The sequence below is a fragment of the Condylura cristata genome, unplaced genomic scaffold (genome assembly GCF_000260355.1).
Source record: "Condylura cristata isolate star-nosed mole 26May11 unplaced genomic scaffold, ConCri1.0 scaffold00009, whole genome shotgun sequence".
Taxonomy (NCBI): Eukaryota; Metazoa; Chordata; class Mammalia; order Eulipotyphla; family Talpidae; genus Condylura; species Condylura cristata.
The window spans coordinates 47934254-47956803 of NW_004567110.1; the positions used below are offsets into that span (position 1 = coordinate 47934254).

At 35.6% G+C, this 22550-nt stretch overlaps 1 protein-coding gene across 1 annotated transcript in view; it reads left to right on the plus strand.

Annotated features, from left to right (window-relative positions):
- The window catches only part of CPA6 (carboxypeptidase A6), a 236904-nt gene that overhangs the window by 141861 nt on the left and 72493 nt on the right, over window positions 1-22550 (plus strand). The gene's annotated exons all lie outside the window — the stretch shown is intronic.

Here is a 22550-nt window from a genome sequence, read left to right on the forward strand (position 1 = left end):
GGGATCGAACTCATGTGGAAGTGACGTTAGCTTCTTAGTGCTGTGCTTTAACCCGCTGTGCCACCTGAGAGGGCCCGCAATAGGATGACTTTTGAGGAACAATTTAGAAAGAGAATACCCAGGAACTAATTGGAAGACAGATCGGGAAGAAACATTAGAGGTGACGTTTATATTTATAGTTAAGGTAATTTGGGTACATTAAAATGTAGATAATAGCTTAAAGAACTCAAAAGAAACTCAAAGAAATATATGGGAGGAGCAGTGAATTTTATGGAGGAAATAATGAGATTTATTTTGAATGAGTTGTTTTATGTTATACTTTTATCGTTCTGAAATATACATAACATCCAATTCTAATTTTCATTTGAAAGAGATATACATTTCAAAGAAAGTTCACTTATTCATAGCCCAGTGCCTTATAAGTTTTTAATGGCATTATTCTAAAAATTGTTACATTTGATATTCATTAATTAAACCACTATTTCTTTACAAAATTATGAGATGGGATTTAAGTATACAGGCAAAAGTCTGTCTTGTTGATAAAATAAGTCAAGCAGCCTTTAAAATAATTCAGCACCATCTTTGACTAGAAAAATGGTTCTGAAGTACCTGTAAATTACTGCTAGATGACAAGGTCAGAAGTTCTCCCATTTATATCATTAAATGGAAGGTAGCAAGGAAGGTAGGGAGGAGAAATAACAGTAAACTCTTCTTGGATGCAGGTGGAGGTTGGCAGGTAATAGAAGAAAATTTATTGTTGCATATCAGCAACACATAACAGAAGCCTTGAATTATATCTGCAAACCACATCAAAGAATGCTAAACAGATTTGGTGCTTTGATATAATTACACAGATTATAAATATTAGCCTTGGCAAAGCATAAAGCAGCATAATGTCTAAATAAAGGGTCAGCTAAATGTCCCTAATGTATTGTCCACTGAGATTATTCAGAAAGTGTTTCTGTGAATTATAAATTGATATACCTGGGATTCTGACGTTATCTCCTGACCACTTTCTGATTTTAGGACTAGAAATATTTTCCTCTTTTCCTGGATTTACCTCAAAATGAGTTAAAAGTTAATTTCCCTGATTCTCTGAAATTTTTATGACTCTGCAAGCTAAAGGCCATTTGTGATATTCATGCAGTCACCACTGCTCAATTGGCAAGTGGTCAGGAATCTCAAAAAAAATTAGTAAAGATTATATTTTTAAAAAATTAGTAAAGCATGGGGAAAAAAGTTTATTGATTAATAGGTACAGATGAAGTTCTAGAGGTATGTTTCACAGTGATATGAAAATACCAACACTCCTGAACTATATACTTAAAAAATGGTTAAAATGGCTAAAAAATGTACAATTGAGTAAAAATTCTTATTCCTGTTGTATGTTATGTCACAAGAAACCTTCAAGTGAATTATTGGGCACCTTAGAAATTCAAGATGTGCAAAGAAATCTGTTTCATCCTGTATCTGTTTTTGCATGGCAATTCTGGCTTGATTCTTATGTCTTTATCTGTTTGTCAAACAAAAATTGGACAATATTTTCAACCGACAGGCATAAAATCACAATCTGAAGTGGGGTTAAAGTAAGAATTATGTATCTACCAATGGAGAAGTTTTGTGACTCATAAACCAAAACCCATATTGTATGCAGAAAAGCAAAACTTACTGATTCCAAACTAAGTCATAATCTGTCCACTTTCTAGCATTCTTCTTCATAGAGAAAAACAAAAATAAATGATTTGAAACAGCACATAGATAGATGATTATTTTAAGAATGTAAGTTTTTTTGTTATAATGCAATTGGCTCATGCCATAAAACTGTGTTCTATAGAAGTAATAAGCTAAAAATGAGCTTTAGAGAAAGAGTGAATTGGTAACAGGCCACTGAAATAAATGCAACTTTATGAACAGGACATTAACAACAAAAATTCTAATATACTAGTGTAGTTTTAAATCTGTTAAATTCTTAGTGAATAAACATTATAATTAATATAGGTATCCAATATAGGACCCTTGAAATCAAGCTATCTGGCAGAATCTCTCAGGTGCAATAACAGTACCTTAGAACTTCAAGATGTGCAAAGAATTGTTTCTTTGCAAGCCTTAATATAGTAAATAAGCCTTAATATAGAAATGCTTCATGAAAGGAGTGATGGGAAGGTTGAGGCCATTGAGTTTTGTTGTGACACCATTTAGAGAGTACCAGGCAAAAGGTACTTCCAAGGCAGAGTAGTGGCTATTCCAAGCCAAGAATGAGAATGTGGGTTGAATAGGATCATGAACAGTCCTTTATTCCTCTGTGCCTTTCAGTGCTCCACTATTATTGAATAATGTTCAAAATCTGTTACTTAGAAGTGTAAAGAAAAAATGCACAAGGGAAGAGCCAATGAAATTCAGTATCATTTTGACATTACCCTGTATAACTGCTGTAGACTGAATGTTCTTGCCATGGATCTCTCACCCCACGCCCACCCCCCCCCCCCCCCCCACACACAAGATTTCATCTGTTGGAAGCTAATTCCCAATGGGATGATATTTAGAGGTGAGGCTTAGGGTGATTAGGTCATGAGGTAGACCCACAAAGTTGGGGTTAGTAACCTTCTAAAAGAATCCTTAGAGAGCTCTCTTGCTCCTTTTGTCAGATGCAAGAGCATAGCAAGAAGACAATCCTATGAACTACAAAACTGGCGCACACCAGATACTGATCTGGCAGCACCTTGATCTTAAAATTTCCAGCCTCCAGAACTTTCAGTAGTAAATTTCTGTTGTTTATAAATGACCCAGTTTCCAGTGTTCTGTTATAGTAAATCAGACTGACAGGTACTAGTCATGTTGAAACTCTTTGATTTACCAAATTGCATATTCAAACAACAGACTATACTGTATTTGAACACTTCCTGGAAATGCATTTTTTTAAAAGATTTTATTTATTTGTGCATACAGAACTGGGGTACAGGCCACAGGCTCAGGGGCGGGTGAGAGGCTTCACCAGAGACAGAGTGGGGAACATAACAGGCAGATCGAGGAAGTGCACTGCTGAGGGGAGCAGCGGGCGGTCAGTAGAGGTCTGCCACACCATGTGGTCACCTCCAGGGCAGGCAGGAATCGAACTCATGCAGAAGCGGCCCCAGAGATTCTCAGTGCTGTGCTTTAACCCACTGCGCCACCAGGGAGGGCCTGGAAATGCATATTAAGAAAAGATTTGACTCAAGACAATATGGCAATCAACTCAGTTGCTAGCCCTGAATCAACAACTCTATAGACATATCCTCTTCTGCTATCAAATAAATGATTTATCCTATAAAACTTAAGTGAGACTTAACCTTTCTCAAAGACTTACTGAAAATTAGTAGCTGTCATTTTAAATTATGTGCCTTAAGTGCTAGTAAGGGCTTCATGATGTACAAAGCAAGCAGAGGACATTTCAATGTTTTGAAACTATAGCTAAATTTGGTGCTGTTATTAATGAGTTTTTGAAAAGAACAAGCAGTCTTCTATTTCAAATACAGAAAGCCTTCATAAAGTGTGATCCTCAGACCAACTGCTTTAAACTGGTCTAGTTGACTTGTTAAAAGAGAACTTCCTTTGGTCCAGCTCAGGACTCTTGAAATCAAGCATAAGGGCCAAGAATCTTAATTTGTCAAGATATACAGAAGCTGTGATGGTTTCTTGCCAGATAATATGAATAGACTAAAAGGTCATGGCATGTGATTCTTTTACTGTACAGTTGGATTGTTTCCTAATACCTTAGTTGAGAATTTTTGCATATATTTATCAGAGATATTGGTCTGTAGTTTTCTTATAGCATCAGGATATAGGCCTTATAAAATGAATATCAGAGTGTTTCCTCCTATTCAATTTTTGGGAAAATTTTGGGAATGTTTGGCATTAATTCTTATTTAAATATTTGCTAGAATTTACTGGGGAAACCATATAGGGCTTTCCCATTAGTGGGACGTTTTTGATTACTGATTCAATCTTCTTACAACGTATTGCTTATTCAGATTTTCTGGGCTTTTTTTTTTTTTTCCTTAATTCAGTCTTGGTAGGTTACATGTTTCTATTTCTCTTTTTCTTCTAGATTGTCCAGTTCATTGGCATATAGTTTATAGTAATTTCTTACCCTTTGTATTTATGAATATCAATTGCAACATCTTTCATTTCTGGTGTTATTTGGGCCTTTTTTCTTAGTTTTACTAACTGTTTATCAATTCTGTTTTTATTAAACAGTTTTAAATTTCATTAATCTTAGCTAATGTTTTCTCTGGTCTCTTTATTTCTGCCCTGACATTTTTATTTCTTTCCTTCTGCTTCTGATGAACTTAGTGTATTTTTTCTAGTCCCTTATGCTGTAAAGTCAGGTTATTTAGATTGTTTTTCTTAATGTGTTTATCACATTAGACCTGCTTTTGCAGTTTCCCATAGGTTTCAATGTGTTTCCATTTCAGCTTAGTTCAAGATTTTTTTCATTTTCCTTTTGATTTCCTCTTCAAGCCTCTGGTTGTTAAGTAGTTTGTTGTTTAGTATCCATGTGAGTGTTTCCTTTTTTTATTATTATTATTATTTCTAGTTTTATACCATTGCGTTGTAAAAAGATATTTGGTATGATTTCAATCTTCTTTATCCTGCTAAGACTAGTTTGGGGACCTAGCATATGATTTACTTTATACAATGCTTCATGCACTTGTGAAAAATGTGTAAGCTGCTGTTGCATGGAATGTCTGTATATTTGCACATTCATCTGGTCCAAAATATGGTCCAAATCCAAGGTTTCCTTATTGGTTCTCTGTCTGAATGATTGAATCATAGTTGAAAGTGGAGTGTTGAAGTCTCCACTAAAACTGTCTTGTGAACTATTTTCCCATCAAGTCTGCTAGTATCCATATATTTAGGTATGAAGTTGGATGCATAAATATTTACGAATTTTTACTTTTCAACTAACCTCTTATCTAATGACCTTCTTTGTCTCTTGTTATCTAGGGGTGGGGAAGCTGAGAACAACTCGGGCAGCTGACATTTACAAATCCTGGGCAAAAGTTTGTGAAATGGCAACAAGTCCATGGTAGTTGTGTTGTCATTTGATTCCTTCTTCAGTGTAAAAAAGCTGAAGGATTTCTGTATAGAGTAGCTCACTGTGGGCTGTGGTCTCTACCTTTATCACTGCTGGTGGTAGCCCCTTCTTTTTTTCTTATTCTTAGACACCTCAGGATGGTTAATTTTACTTGTCTGGGTGGAATACAACTGAAAAAAAAAGACATTTGTTATGGTGAAGAAGCTAGTCCCTATCCATTCTCCTTTCTTAGTTAGGGGTACTCTTTGTAGTTGGATTTCACTCTGCTCTGAGCAGTGGGGATTTGGAAAATGGATTAAAACATGCAAAGTGAAATTGTCTTCCTTCTCTGCTTGTGCAACTATTCTCAGGTTTTTGTATTCCACTGTATCCACTGTATTGCTTTCCCTAAGAAAAATCCAGAAATCCCTGAGTTGGATTTACTCATAAGTAGTTTTCAGGTGCTGCTTTTTGTGGGAAGACATAGACTAGAGTCTCCTATATCACTTATACCTACTATCTGTAACCTGCTTTTTCTCTTGATGTGATTTTTGTCCAATATTTCAAGGCTGACAAATAGACATTTACACTGGAATGTGTTTTTATATATAGTCATGCACTGCATCACAATGCTTTGGTCAGTAATAAACCACATACACCATAGTGGTCTCAAAATTTCTATTCCTGGGCTCTCCTGGTGGGGCAGTAGATTAAGACACAGCACTGCAAGCTAGCCACAGCTGCCTGAGTACATGTTCGATCCCTGCCCCCGGAGGTAATCCACATCACACAGCAGACCTCTCCTGTCTCACCCACTGCTCTCCTCAACAGTGTACCATTGACCTGCCTGTTTTGCTCACCACTCTCTCTCTGGTGAATCCTCCACTGCCCCTCTATCTCTGGCCTGTACCCCAGTTCTGTATGCATAAAAAAATAAATCTTTTAAAAATTCTATTACCTACTAACATCATGGCCATCATAAGAGGGTAACATACTGTATTAGCAGCAGTCTCATACATCTTATGTTTACTGTATCTCTTTTTGGCATAATTTTTCCCTGTGTTTGATTTAATCTCAAGTTGTTTTGTTTATCATAGAACTGTAACTGTATAAAATCTACTGGTAATGTTTTCAGTAAGAGACCACATCCAGTGACTGATCTGGAAACATATTAAATGTGATCAAGGATTACAAAAGTAGAAAATCAGTGGTGGTTATTGCTTGCCAATCTGGCATGTCCTGATCCACCATAGCTGTGATTTTAAAAAATAAGAACAAAATGGGCCCTCCCTGGTGGCGCAGCGGGTTAAAACACAGCACTGAGAATCTGAAGCCGCTTCCGCATGAGTTCAATTCCCGCCTGCCCCGGAGGAGACCACATGGCGTGGCAGACCTCTCCTGGCCCGCCCGCTGCTCCCCTCAGCAGTGTACTTAGTAGATCTGCCTGTTCTGCTCCCCACTCTGTCTCTGGTGAAGCCTCTCGCCGCCCCTGAGCCTCTGGCCTGTACCCCAGTTCTGTATGCACAAATAAATAAAATCTTTAAAAAAAAAATAAGAACAAAATGATGAAAGCCGTTAAATAATTCACTTCACTGAAAGCAATGAAATAAAATTTTGAGAAGGGCCATATCAGTATGAAGAAACTTCTAATGATCTGATTAAAGACTAGACAGGAGTACATCCCTCCCCTCAGTAACATGATGATCATGCCCAAGCAAAAAGTTTGTTTGCATTTTTGAAAGAACAGTCCAGATCTAACTATAAATGTACTGCTAGCTGTTGATGTTTCAAGATTTTTTATTCATTACATGAAAGTGACTAGTGTTCTGTGAGTGCTGATATAAAAGAGTTGAAAAATTGTTTAAACTCTCAGTGACCTAATAGTGGAGAAGACTTACTTGCCAGAGCAAATCCTCAGTATGGATGTAAGTGACCTTTTCTAAAAGCCAATGGCTGAAATGGCTTTCATCCATAAGGAGGGCATGTCAACATCAAGTATCAAAGCTTTCATGGAATGAATAACAATATGACATTATATAAGTTTCATGTGTGCATCACTATAAAAAGCACCTATATACTACCTTAAATTCACAATTTAAAATTCAATTCTATCTTCACCATGTAATTGAACCTTTTTAACCCAAATCCACCCTTCTTCCCCTGACCTGTAGTATTTACTAGCCTTATGAATCAGTCTTATGTTTTTGTTGTATTTAGTTTGATTTCTATATATACCAGTTATGATGGTAGATAATAGTGTCTCTCTGGCTTATTGCACTAAGCAGGATACTCTCATCTATATTGTTGCAAATAACAGGATTTCATCTTTTGACTGCTGAGCAGTATTCCATTGTGTATATAAACTTCTTTATCTGTTGAAGTGTATATAGGTTGTTCCTAGCTCTTGGCTATTATATATAATGCTGCAGTGAACACAGTGTGTATGTATCTTCAAACTAGTGTTTTTGTATTATGTGGGTAAATACCCAGAAGAGGGATAATTGGATTGTAAGGGAAGTCTTTTTTTTTTTGAGGAATTTTCATACTGCTTTTCATTATGTATAATGTTTACAATTCCACCAACAGTGTATAAACCTTCTTTTCACATCATCTTTAACACTTGTTATTTCTTGTCTTTTCATTGATAACTACTTCACAGGTGTGAGGTAATAAATAGCTCATTGTTTTTGTGCTTTTCAAATAAAAGATGATGACCATCTTTTCATTTAATTACATGTATGCTACTATGATATGGAAATATCTTGTCCCATTAAGTAGGCTCTCATTGCGTTGTGATGATAATGTCTGTGGTATACAGAAACTGTTACTTTGATAGGTCCCATTTGTTTAACTTTGCTTTTCTTCCCTTGCCATTGAGATTGAGTTTTCAAATATACCTTTAAGGCTGATATCAAGATGCATGCAACCTATATTTTCTTCTGTGTGTTCTATGGTTTCAGGTTTTATTTTCAAGTCTTCAATTAATTTGAATTAACTTTTGTATGTGTTAGATAGTGGCCTAGCTTCAATCATTTGTATGTAACTAGTCAGTTTTCCCAGCACCAATTATTGAAGAGATTTTCCTTACTCCACTGTATGTTCTTGGATATGTGTGTGTGTGTGTATTCATCAGAGATATTAGTCTGTAATTTTGTTTAATGTCCTTGACTGATTTTAGAATCAGGATAATGTTCATTTCACAGAATGTGCAAATGTGTTTGGAAATTTTTCCTCTATTTCAATCGTTTGCAAGAATTTGAGAAATATAGTAATTCTTATAAATTTTGGTAAAAATTTCATCAGTAAAGACATCTAGTCTTGGATTTTTGTTTGGGCAGAGAGTTTTTATTACCATTTCAATTTTCTTACTGCTATTCAAGTTTTCTACTTTTTTCTGACTCAGTATTGAAATATTACAGTTAAGAATTGTCCATTTCCTCTAGATTGTCCAGTTTGTTCCTAAATAAATTCATAATAGTTTTATGATCTTTTCTATTTCAGTACTAGCTTATAACTTCTTTCACTTCTGATTTTACTTTCTCTTTTCAAAGAATCATCTTTTGTTTCATCACTTTTGAAATTTTTTTTGCTCTATTTTGTTTATGACATAATTTTTATCATCCCCTTCCTTTTGATTTGTTTCACTTGTTTCTTATATAGAACCTCAAGGCATAAGTTTAGATTGTTTATCTGTGATTTTTTTCTCGTTTCCTGAGATAGGCCTGTGTCGGCATAAACTTCCCTCTTAATGCTGCATCCTACAGGTTCTAGTGAGTCATGGCTTCATTTTCATTTGTTCCCAGGGTTGTTTTATTTTTAATTTCATCTTTGATTTTCTCATTGACCCAATAGTTGTTTTATAGCATGCTATTTATACTCAACAACTTTGTGGGTTTTCTATCTTTATCTTTTAGATTAAGTTCCAGTCTTGTAGCATTATGACTTGAAAACATATTTGATGTGATTTCAGTCTTCATAAATTAAGAATTATTTTATGTCCTACCATAGTCTATCCTTGACAATGAGCATTCAAAGAATTTGTATTTTTTTGTTGGAGAGTCAAATGTTCTCTAAATATGACTAAGTCCATCTTTTCATTTAATTTGTCATTTAAAGCCATTTTTTCTTAGTGGTTTTGTTTCTGAATGCATTGTTCTGTGCTGTAGGTAGGGTGTTAACTTCTCTTACTATTACTTAGTGGTTCTCAATGTATCCCTTTTGGGTATGTTTACATAAAGTGTTACATTTTCTTATTGATCCCTTTATCAGTACATCATGTCCATATTATAGTGTTGGACTGGAAGTCTATTTATATGACCTAACTCTAGCAGTTCTGCAGTTTTTTTTTTTTGTTTTTTTTTTTTTAAAGATTTGTTTGTTTGTGCATACAGAACTGGGGTACAGGCCAGAGGCTCAGGGGCAGTGAGAAGCTTCACCAGAGACAGAGTGGGGAGCAGAACAGGCAGATCAACGAAGTACACTGCTGAGGGGAGGAGCGGGTGGGTCAGGAGAGGTCTGCCACACCATGTGGTCACCTCCGAGACAGGCGGGAATCAAACTCATGTGGAAGCGGCTTTAGATTCTCAGTGCTGTGCTTTAACCCGCTGCGCCACCAGGGAGGGCCAGTTCTGCAGTTTTTAAAGCCTTTGTCATCTAGCTCAGTGTGAAACCAAGGTCATTAAGTATATTAATAGGCACACTGTACAACTTTATTGAAATAATACAGAACAGTTCCTTCTATAAATGTCTTCCTGAACTGATAAGCCAGTATGATGGAGAAGTATTTAGAAAATAACTTTTCAAGATTTTGCTAGTTGTTGATAATGTTGACTATCCTTTTTTATTGGTGATCTTCAACCAAATGTCCAAGTGGTATTTCTCCCTCCAAAGCTACATCTTGATCAAACCATAGGATTAAGGAATTATATCAGTTTTTAAGGCCTACTACCTGAGGAATTTTTGGAAGGATTAACATCTCTGACTGTATCAAGAATCTTGATAGGTCTCAGGTGATGTCACCAACCAGTATAAGAGTAGCAAATGGAAGATGCTCAAAAGATTCATCCATGACTTCGAAGGATTTGCTAAAGGATGAAAAAGTTGCAAAAAGCAAAGCTTTAATTGAGATGGCAGACAACTTTAACCTATGTGTGAATAAGGATAATATTGAAGAGTTCCTAGAAGCTGGAACTGACTGAAGACAGTTGTTAAAACTGGAACAGGAACACATACATGGATAGAGGGGAAGGGGAAAAAAAGGAATCAGCAGAAGAAAAAGAACCTCAAAGAAAATTTACAATGAAGGGTTTAGCAAAAACTTTTGCAGACTCCACCAGCTCCTCAAAACATTTGAAAACATGAACCCAAATATTAAAAAGTTTTTATTAATAGAAGGGAATGTTCATGGTGCATTACCTGTTTACAAGTCACTCGGGTGAAATAAAGAAACCACCAATGACTTATGAAAACAGACACCAGAAGAAACTCATTCAGGTCCTTCAAGAATTACTTCAGAAGGCATTGTTCTCACAGTTGACAATTTTATGAAAGTTACTGTCCCTTGAAGACCCTCCAGTGGGACAAGATGAGCAAGTAGAAAACTAAATATTGATGATTCTGAACCTATGTAAGCCTAGGCCCATGTGTGTATTTGTGTCTTAATTTAGAACTTAAAAAAAATTTTAATAGAAAAGAACTTGAGTAAGGAGGGAAAGAAAATATTTTTATATAGCTGCTAATTTTGTTTTAAATTGTTATATTACCATAGCCCATAAGTTTAATGTTACAAAGTAAAAAATAGTGACGGTATCTAAGGTTACTGTTGAGGAAATACACACAAGATTTGTTTAAAATTTTTTCTAAATGTACAGGTTTCATTAAGTCTACAGTAGCATTCAGCTAGCCTTCACATTCACTCACCAATCACTGATTCAACCAGAGCAACTTCCAGTCCTACAAATTTTATTCATGATAAGTGTCTTATGCTATTAACTTGTATATTACTGTGGTTTTTCTATCTCTGCATATGTTTAGGAACATAAATTCCACAGTGTTGTAATTGCCTACAGGATTCACGACAGTAACCTTCTGTAGAGGTGGGTAACCTAGGGACAGAGGCTAGAGCATACAGCCTAGTTATGTAGTAGGCTATACCAATGTATGAGTATTTAACCTTTGAGTTCTCAGTTTACCTATATTGTTTCTCTTGGTTTCTCTATAGACAGTAAATAACAGCTTATTTCTTCTACTCACTCTAGAGATGACCCTAAGTATGAGAGTCTATGGAATTGGTTTACCACACATTTAACATTGTATATAAATGCCTGCTGAAGATTTTTGGTAGATTCCTTTACTAGATTAGTTTTTATTACAAGTTTCTATGGCTATTTCATTAATAAAAAAGTTTTGAAAAGTTTTGGTGATATTATATAGTTTAAAATATATCAATAGATATTTCTATTCAACTCCCACTTAGTACCCTCCCATATTTAGTTTGCAAATATACACTCTTAGGGTTGGGTCCAACATTCATAAGTAACATTTGCTTGTAATTACCTTCCTCATGCTCTGTCCTTGTCAACTTTTCATATCAAAACATTAGCCTCTTTCATTTTTTTGTAAACGCTGAAAGAATGAAAGTAAGACTGGGGTAGTATTATGTATTGTTTCTTTGGTAGTGCTCTCCTGAACCTATCATCATCAGTCTGGTCTCACCTGGTTTGGGGCATGTAGGGATGAAAAGATGAAGTTTTTTTAAAACATTATTTTGTGGTAGCATTAGGATTCTCCCCAGCAGGTATTACCATCATAGGACCCCTGCTATCAAAGCACCCACAGACCACCACCTAGTCCATTTTGCTTCCTTACCTCTTTGTTCCTCCTCTCCCTTCCTTCTCTCCCTCCCCTCTTGAGTTCTATAGTCAATTTTCAATTTTAGCTTTTAGGGTTCTCTTTCTCTGGTTCTTTGGTCTCTCTATATTTTACTTATTATATTCCAGTATTTATCTTTCTCCCTCTGGCTTATTTCACTCAGCATTATCCCTTCCAACTCCATGTTGCTTAATGGTACGATTTTGTTTTGTTTTTGATGGCTGAGTAGTGTGCATGTGTGTGTGTGTATACACACACACCACATCTTCATAATCCATCTATTTTTGGGCATTCTAGCTGTTTCCATATCCTGGCTATTATAGACAGTGCTGCAATGAACATGGGAGTGCTCCTTACTTTTGAATTAGTGGGTTTTTTTTTTTTGTTGTTGTTGTTGTTGTTCTTTGGATTAGATATGTAGGAGTGGAATTGCTGGGTGATGTGGCAAACCCATTTGAAATCTTTTGAGAAACCTCCATAATATTTTCAATAGGGACACCAGTTTACATTCCCCCCAATGGTGTAGTAGATCCCCTTTCTCCACAGATAAAGATGTATGTTTTAACCTCAAATTCAGTTTTAATAGTTGATGATTATTTGTTTTTTCCTTCAGCTAACTTTTACATTATATTTTAGTAAATTATGTTTTCTTAGGAAATACTTCATTTATGTTTTCAAATGTACTGAATTCAAGTCATTTATAAAGTTAATTTTGTAATCTGGTAACACTGATTCTTATGGCTATTATTGGTCATTTGAATCTTCATTTCTTTGTTCGTAGGAGATTTACCAAATCATTTTTCTAATTTAAATGTGTTTCAAAAACCAATTTTAGGTTTTGTAGATTCTTAGTAGCTTATATTTCCCATTTCATCAATCAATCTACTAATCTTATTTTACATTCTACTAAGATTTTACTAATCTTACTTTACATTCTACTTTTGTAGTTTATATTATTGTCCTTTCTAATTTCTTGAACTAGATATCCCTAATTTCTCACTTTTTTGCAATATAAGCACTTGACATCATAGGTTATTCTAGAAATTTTGTATTTAATTTTGATTTGCTTTTACTTGTCTTTAAACTGTAACTTAAAACATTTTAAAATGTTTACTAATTTCCAAATATAGATATTGTCGTTGATTTCTAAATTTAACTATACCATAATCGGACAAATTTTGGCTGACATCTGTTGTTTTGTAGCCTGGTATTGAGTTACTTTTCAAATCAAATTCTGTTTGCTAGGGGAAATAATCTTATCTTTCAGTTACTGAAATATAATTGAGGATTTATAATTTATGATCTTCAGAATGTTAATTTTTTCATATATTTTGATTCTGCTGTATTAGATGTATTCAGATTCTTTGTACTTATATCTTCCTTGTAAATTGGACATCTTATAACTATGTGTGCGTGTGTATGTATATGCATACATATATAGACATTTTATATAGTGATTAGGTAGATATCCTCAAAAATAGTTTTTTCCTAAATGCTTTGTTATTAAAATAGCTACACCAATTTTATTGAAATGTAAAAAGATAAACCATATTAATTCAGTATACATGATCTTTTAATTGAAAAATGTAGCTTCTTTCTAATTTATTATAATTACTGATATATTTCCTTCTCGTGATACTATTTTTTTAGTCATCTTTCCTTTTCTATATTGTGTACATCTTCCTTGAATATCTTCCCCCTTCCGCTGTTGATAATGTAGTTGTCTTAAGTAGTTTATATCCAAACACTGAGAACCACATTCAAGTATCTCTTCCTTAGATATTCCAATTTTTTTTTTGCTCTTTCCTGTTGCAGAAACTTTCTCTAGTCATTCTTTTAGATACAATGAAGAACCTGAGAGTCTGCTATGCAGAGTCTATGCTAGCTTTTACTCATAGTGGATTGCTTGCTCACGTTTTATAATTTATTATCATGAGCTCCTTTTCTTCAGAAAGAATTCTGAGTGCCTTGTCTGAAGGTGCCTTTTTCTATATGGAGAGGTTTTACATTCATTACTATCATGTTTCCTTGTTAAATTTTATTGGTGTGTAATACTTTTGATCCCTCTCTTCAACAGAAGTCATTACCCTCCTAAGTTCCTGCTTTGGAGGCGCTCAGGCGCAAACTCATACTTTGGACTGCAGCTTTTGTGTGGTTGTGACAGATATCCACAGCTCCAAACCGAGACTAGCACTGTATCGGTTCACACATACCCCTCTTCAGTTGGCATGGTCTTCTTTACCTTAGGCTGCTGGCTTCTTTATCTTCTTTACTTTAGGCATCTGTGGTTTAGGGCACACCATTCTACTTTTAAAGGAAAATAGTTATATGCTGTTAAGCTCTTACAGCAGGAGTGTGCTGAATTTCTCTAATTCTCTATACTTCTGGAAATGTAAGGTCTGTGGCTACTTTTTCAGTAACATAGATTGTGTAGAAACTTTTAGAATCTTTTTTCTTGGTGTTTTGAAATCGTATGATGTAATCTGGTGTGGTCCTCTAGTCACTCATTGTGTACTCATGAACTGTTTTAACACAGTTTCTCCAATCTGAAGCCCTATGTTAATGTTTTGATAATATTCTTCTACTTTTTCTATTTTTTTATGGTTCTCTTATTTCAAATAGTGAACTATATGATTTCACTTATTTTCTTATATTTTACATCACTGTTCATTTTTAAACAAGGTTTACTCTACCCCAGCAGGTGTAGTCACCAAAGTCTTTCACCCATGCACCATCACACAGACCAATGCTCATCTCCATCCTCTGCAGGGTGTCTCTGAGTTATAAGTGTTTTTGTTCTGTTTTGTTACTACTTTTTCCCCTGATGTCTTTTTTGGTTACTGTGTATTCCTTCTATAAGTGAAACCACGATATTTTTCCACTCTTGTTTCCTGAATATGTGTTCTTTTATCTCAAACATTGATAGCACGTGTAATTTCTTTGTTGACATCTTTTGCTCTTCTCCCTACAATTACTCTATTTCCTCTGAACAGTTTTCAGTTCTGTTTGCTACTGGAGAATTTAGCAAAAATTGTAGGATTTTTTTACTACATATTAACAGTAAAGGTAAGCAATGAAAAGTTGATAGAGCAAATCAAAACCACTCTCATATTGTCACCAACATAAGAGCAAGTGTTGGTGAGGCTAGGAAAGGGAGCCCATGTGTACCATGGCAGGAACATAAATTGGTACAGTCACTATGGTGAACAGTGTGAAGGTTCCCCCAAAATTTATAGTCCAGGAATCCTATGCCTGGATATGTGATATGTATCCAAAGGAAAAGATCATTGCACCTCCATGTTCATTGCGGTCTTAGTCACAATAAACAAAATGCAGAAACATCCTTAGTCTATAAACAGATGAGTGGCTGAGAATGGAGGGAGAGTGAGAGAGAAACACTGACTGGATATATTAGCCAGGCTTGAGGAAAAAGAAAATCTTGCTGTTTATAACAATGTGGGTGCACCTTGAGGGCATTATGCTAGGTGAAATAAGTCAGAGAAAGAAAAGTTTTCTATAATCTGACTTGTATGTGGAAACTTAAAAAGTCAATCTGTAGAAAAAAGACAGAGTGGTGATTACCAGGATGTGGGGTTAACTAGGAAATAATGGTCAATGGGTACAAACTTCCAGTTGTAAGTATCTAATGCAGACTATTGTGATTAGAGTTAGCAATATGTATTATAAGATCTGAAAGATCTACTACTTGTCTAGTAGATCTCACCACAAGAAAAGAAATGGCAATTATGTGGCACACTGGCAGTTATAATATAAATGTATTAAGTCAACACTTTACCTTACACTTAACGTTTTATATTGACAATAAATCTGACCAGAAAACAAAGCTGACAGAAAGACTGGTTCAAATGGGCAGAGCTTGTCAAAAAGCAGACTTCTTGTCACTCAATGACTAGCTCACCCCCAAATGACACACTCATTTTATAATTTTTTCTTTGAGATAGAATAGTTTCTCCATTCTCCTACCTCTGGTTACATCCAGTTTTCATTGTCCCTATTTTGGTAAGCAAGTAAATGAATAGCATGAGGATTTTCACTTATTCTACCTGTTTTCCATACAACATTGTAGCCCTGCCTTTTCTGTGTTCTATATTACCACTTCATTTTTTTTTTAACTGAAGTGACATTGGTTTACAATACCATCTGTGGCTGGAAGTATATGAGTACACCTCTCCAGATGTATTTCACCACCAAAGCACCCACAATCCTTGATCATAGCACAGTGGCCCTTTACCCCATATACTTAGCTCTCCTAATTTCCCCACTGCTAGCCTGAATGCTGCAAACAAATATTTGGGGTTTAGTATTGGTTTGGCTTGGCTTGACCCTTAGTTTCTCTTTAGTCCATATATAAATGAAACCTTGTGATAATTTGTCCTTCTCCTAACTTATTTCACTTAGCATTGTCTCCTCCAGCTCCAACCATGTTGTTTCAAATGACAAGAGTTCCTTATTCTGGTTTTTATAAGATCTGTTTTCTTTTTACCTCCTCTTACCTTTGATATTCCACAGTAATTCCTTTTTAGGGCTGCTGTGAAGCTCAAGGACCTGCTCTTCACTGATTTCCTATACTTCTCTAGTATGATTTTAGCTCCCTCTGATCAGTTAAGTCACATACCACATCTCTCCTCTTCATCTGTGTATTTTGTTGCTCAGGTCTACAGCTAAGTTAGTGTTTCTCTTTCAAGTTCTGTTTATTTTGGAGGTGATTGTGTGGAGGGAGTAGGATGACAGTATCGTTATGCCTCATGTTGAATGGTCAATAAAGAGCAATACTTGGATTCATTGCACAGAAATCAGTTAGAACTTCACTTTCAATTCTCCAAATACACCATAATCATGCTTTTTCATAGTACTGTCAAATAAAATCTGTTTCCATAAGAAGAGACTTTATTTAAAAGGATTACTGCAGGGGAGGTGGGGGAGGAGACAGTATTGGAATGGGATGAACATATAAACCTTAAGTTGTACAGATCAAAAGGTTAGACAGAAAATAGCTTTTATTTTGGGGGAAGAATGAACAAGGCTAGAAGGAATGGTGAAGGTGAATTGATCAAACAGTAGATTAGAGACTGTTTACCATGAGGTCAGTTGATGTTCAGCAGGGGATATTACAGAAGGATTGTGTGTTGTCCTAGTCTAAGGGAGGGTAAAAGTTCAGGGACCTGGAGAAAAAAGAGAACCTCAGTTAGATCTTTGGAAATTATAAGTGAAAGCAGTAGGTATTTTGTCCATATTGATCAATTAATTTAGAAGGTAAGGGATGGAAATCCGGGGTCTATGTCTGGACCTGTCATACATGAGTACAGTGTGAGGGGGTGTTTGAGGGTGCCTTAAGTAGTTTCTAGAATACAAAGTATTAGCAGGATTACTATAACCATAATTGTTCTCTACAATCACAGGGCATTGGTAAACTTCAATACTATGATTATATCTTCTATGCCTCACCCAACCCACTTCTCATAGAAGCCTTTCAGTGATGACTTTTACTCCACTTCCTTTGCCAGGCTAACTCCTACTCAAAATTATGCATAGGCAACACCTCTCCTGGTAAAGTGTCTAAAGCTAGTTCCCAAAATGTAAATGAATAGTCCTAGTGTGTCTTCTCCCAGTAAACTGTGATGTCTGCTTATTCCTTGAGGCAATGTCTTACTCACTGAATCTTCCACAGGGCTCTCAATGACTGAGATTCTATAGGCACTCAGTAAATAGTGAATGAGGAGATTACCATAGCTATGACTTTTAGAACTGTATGTTTTCACCAATAACTGAGTGATAGAATAATCCAGACCCTCTGGATAGTTCAAAGGGTGATGATCTAGGTGCTTGAGTATCCAATCTACAGAGAACTGCACATTGGTCTTCTGTATCAGTTGACAACATAGGAGAAAATAATGTGATTCCATTCCATCTTAAATGCTTTAGAAAAATATTTTCAATAAATAGGTTGAAAATATTTTAAGTGAATAGTTAATTGCTTTATATAATTTTCAGTACTGACATGTCAATATAAATGATTACTAAAAATACTAATATCCAATTGTTTTGTCTTCTGACATGTAGAGTAGGAAAGAAAATGTAGGTAAATTTAAGATTTTCCTAGGAGCTGGAAACTTATATACTGTGAAAAACACATCAAGTCTGACAGAATTATAGCTTTGAAATGTGTCATAGAACATTCAGGTTTAGCAAGAAACTAAGCTGGGAATTTGTTTCACTAAACCAAAAAAATCACCAAAACTTATCTTTGATTAATATACTAACAAAATCTGAAGTGTTATTCATTAAGTTTTAACCCCATAGAAAAGCCATAATTTTTACATACTATTAAGAAGTCAGCAATATTAAAATCATAAATAAAGGAAAATCTCTTTTGACTTTACAAAGTCAAGCTAAATGCTAACTCAATATAGGAATCGGAAGCCTCTCTGAAGTATTCAAATGTTCACAACTTTCATAGAAGTTCAAATCTTAGAAAAAATTTCTAACACCTCTTACTGAGATTTCCTCTTGCTACAACTATCCAGTATTTTTATATACTACCTATATTACCGGGAAGTCTGATTGGGGGTGTTGATAATTCAGACTGGTGAATATACACGTTAGATTCCTTTGACTCTTAGGCAGACATGTTATCCTTTGTATCACTGGCCCTCACTGAATATATAAATTAATAGTTCAGGAAAAACCATCAGATTATGACAATCAGTATTCATCCTAAGAGAAACAGAGAGAGAACTTGGACACCAAAACAAAGTTTGACCAGGCCTTCCTACTTTTACCTAATGTCCTGCGAATAATGCTTTATTAATGGCTCAGTTGTTCAATTAGTAGTATTCATTTCTATTGCATTAAAATTTTCATTTTAAGCAATGAACTGACCTAATTTTATTCTACTATTGAGCCCATAATTTTTATTATTGTAATCTATTTATTTAAGGGTGAAACAGCCAACTTTGAGGAGGCTGTATGCTTTAGAAAAGCGCCAATTTACAACATCCTCTGGTCTTAGAGGGAAGATAAGGGCGAGGTGAAATTACTCCCAGAATTTTAATAGCTAACCAAACGCTTGTAGTTTATAGGAGACCATACCCTGTAGCCAAGTTTCCCATCCAGTAGCTAACTGATAATTGAAGTTTTGAGAAATCATAAAAGTAAAGCCAGGATAAAGAAGCATTCCTGTACCTGGAGTGTCCACTACCATTAGAAAAGGATGCAGTTCCATGGCCTAAGAAGCAGTATAGTCTAAGATTATGTATAAATGTAAGAAAAATTCAAAATTAGAGACTTTTGTCCATTTGTTCCACTTATGTCAAAATTCAAGTAAAACACCTTAACAAGAAGCAGGGATCTAAGATCATTCTGGAGCAGTGCTGGAAAAAGGAGATTATTTGAAGAAACAAGAAAGAGTTAAAATGTGCAGTTTCATTTATTCAATGTTCTAAATTACTTCATCACTATTTTATATCATGCATGGGTCTGGTCTAAGTACAGGGCACATAAGAATAAAAAAAAATGTCACCCTTTCTATTCTCATGAGAAAATGACAAAAACATGACAATTTAGTAGATTTAATTATGGCCTCCAAAATGACAGTGGCTTAGTTTAGCTATTTCCCTGTGTGCTAGCTAGCTATGTTCATAGTCTTTATTGCTCTCCTTCCCCCACCTTTACACCATCTTAAACAGAAATGAAGTAGAATTTTATCTTCCCAGGTTTCATGTTTTTCAAATAATAGCTAACATTTTTGAACTTTTATTATGTGCTAGACTGTTTTCTTTTAGTTATCTGTACAATACAGATGATGATTCTGAAGCTCAGAAATATTAAAATACCTCAAAGTCACACAGCCAATGCTGTCACAGCTAGCATTTCAGATTTCAAAGAGCATATTCTTAAACTTTAGATAGGCTCTTCCTCTTAAATATATCTGACTAAATGTGACTGATAGTCACATAAGACAAAGAACACATAGAAAACAGCAGGTTCTAAGACTAGAAGATTCCTCAAGGATATTCAAAGGAATATCCTTTCCTTAAAATATCCTTTTGCTATGTAGCAAAGACCTGGGATGTTTGGTAAATAATCTTAGACTGTCCTAAAAAGATTGCTGAGACTATTGTCATTATCCAGGGTCATCCAGCTTTTCATTTCAGAGTTTTTTTTATCACTTCAGCTGTGATGAGGACCTAAGGAAATGATTGATGGTGTAGGCTGACTAGAACTTGAGCATACCTGTGTATTATTTGGAGTCAGAAATGCCCAAGAAAAATCATCATACTGTGAGACCCACTAGCCAGATCCCATCAAAATGTAAGTCAGGAAACTGGAAATTACTTCTAAAAATTAGGGGCACTGTCACTATTTTTTTAACTGTGACTTAGTGAAATGACTTCACCTCTGTCTATAATTTACTCCTAGTATTGTTTAAAAGATTAGAATGTCTATAAAATGGTAGCATTCTACAAATCTCATGTAACTGCTCCCTATATCTTGCTATAGATATTTGCCCGCTACTCACATGGACATGTTCATGTTACTTACCCAAGCAACCTTTCTCCAAAGTATTACTAATGAAAGTCAAAGATTATTTTATTTTCCTAATATCACAACTACATCTAGTTCCTGATTTTGCTAATTCTTTCTTTGTGGTTTCCTTCAGACATAGTGCTTTCTGATAACATTAATTTCCTAAGAAGTCTCCTCTAGGTCATGCTACGGGGTATGAACTTTCCTATGGAGCAGTACTATTTTCTATGGAATGAAATTCTTAATTTAGCATGTATCCCAGAAAGTAGCAGTTACACACTAATCTCCAGTGGTAGTTCATATTATTTTAGGTTCCTGTGTCTCTCTTCCCCTCTAAATATAGCACAATCTCCTCATCCCCAATGATTTTAAGGGATGGCAGCAAACCTTAATATCTAAAATCTATCCTATAATGGATTTAAAGATAAGTCCCCAAAATAATGAAAGGTATAAAGTCTAGCATATAAAAGATAAGCAAAAGATATCAAGTTGCTTTATGGTCAAAAGATAAGAAATAAGCCATCATCACCACAGAATGCAACAAGCAAAAGATGAAACTGTTACAGATATAAGGAATTAAGAAAAATACTTGACATTGTTGCTAACTGTGATTATAAACTACATTAGGATGTTGTCAAGTTACCTCCTTTGGATATCTAAAAGATGCTTCTATTGGGGACAGTTTGGTTCAATCTAGATGTATCCTTGCCCAAGGGCTGACAGATGGATCAAATGACCTCTCAGTATTCCTTCCAGCCCCAGACTTCTGTTTTTCTTATTGTTGGGCTAGCATGTTAGCTAGATCAGGTTTGCCCTTGTAACTTAGTGAGAGAAACTTGCTTGTATCATAGATGAGGGATTCCGTCACAAATATTTTTGGTCTTCTAAAGTTCCCTGAAAGAAACCAACCACTGGCACCTAATTGGAGATACAGTAACTAAACCTACTCAGGGCTTAGCAGAGATCAAGACAAAAAAAATTGAAGAGTCCCAGACAGAAGACAGACTGTAAAATTAAACTGTGCTTAATAGAACATGTGGCTCTACGGCCCTCCCCAGTGGCGCTGCGAGCGAAAGTGCAGCACTGCAAGTGAGCCAGCCCTTTCAGTGAGAGTTCAATCCCTGCCCCAAAGGTGATCCACTTGGCGCAGCAGACCTCTACTGACCTGTCCGCTGCTCCCCTCAGCTGTGTACTTCATCGATCTGCCTGTTCTGCTCCCCACTCTGTGGTGAATCCTCTCCACATCCATACACCCCAGTTCTGTATGCATTAATAAGTAGGACAGAACGGGACAATGGGGGAAGGGAGAAAGGAAAGGAAGCTCTAGGATTTTGTGAAAGATCAAGCTTTCCTCCTTCCCAGCTGAGTTTGGTCATTTTTTCCATGAATACAGAGTGATTACCAGATAGAGAATAATTGAGAAGGCACTGGGCAAACTATAATAAGCCAAGCATCATTATTCCTGTTTTCCCGAAAAGCATGGAGCAGGTGCTTTGAATTGGGGACCACATCGTGAATGACTCTAGGGTCTTCACTCATGACAAATAATGACCGAGTTGCTGATATGAACAAGGCACTGTTTTGAGCACATGGGATGGAATGGTAGCTTGTATTTTGGTAAAAGGAAGTTACATAATGAAAAAGGCATTTGCCAGGCTAAGAATATAATAAGGAGCCTATGCTGGCTGATAAGTATGCCCTGAGAAGGAATGTTTCTGTGACATGTAAAGAATGAGTAGGGAGGAGAAACCTGGAGAGTGTTCTATTTATAGTCACCAAAAGGTTGTCAAGCTGCCACAATGTGCTCATATAGTAGGAAAGAGGGGCATTTATCTTTCTCACGGATGCAGAGTAAAAGGAACACTCATCTACTTTTGGTAGAAATGCAATTTGGTACAGCCTCTATGGAAAAAGGTATGGAGATGTCTTTAAAAAATGGAAACCTCATGTAACGAAGAAACACTTCCGCTTGCTCAAAGAATAATGAAAATACCAAGATGAAAAGGTTTATGTACGTACTCCCATGTCACTGAACCAACCAACCTAAGTGCCCAACGCTAGGTGACTGAATAAATTATGG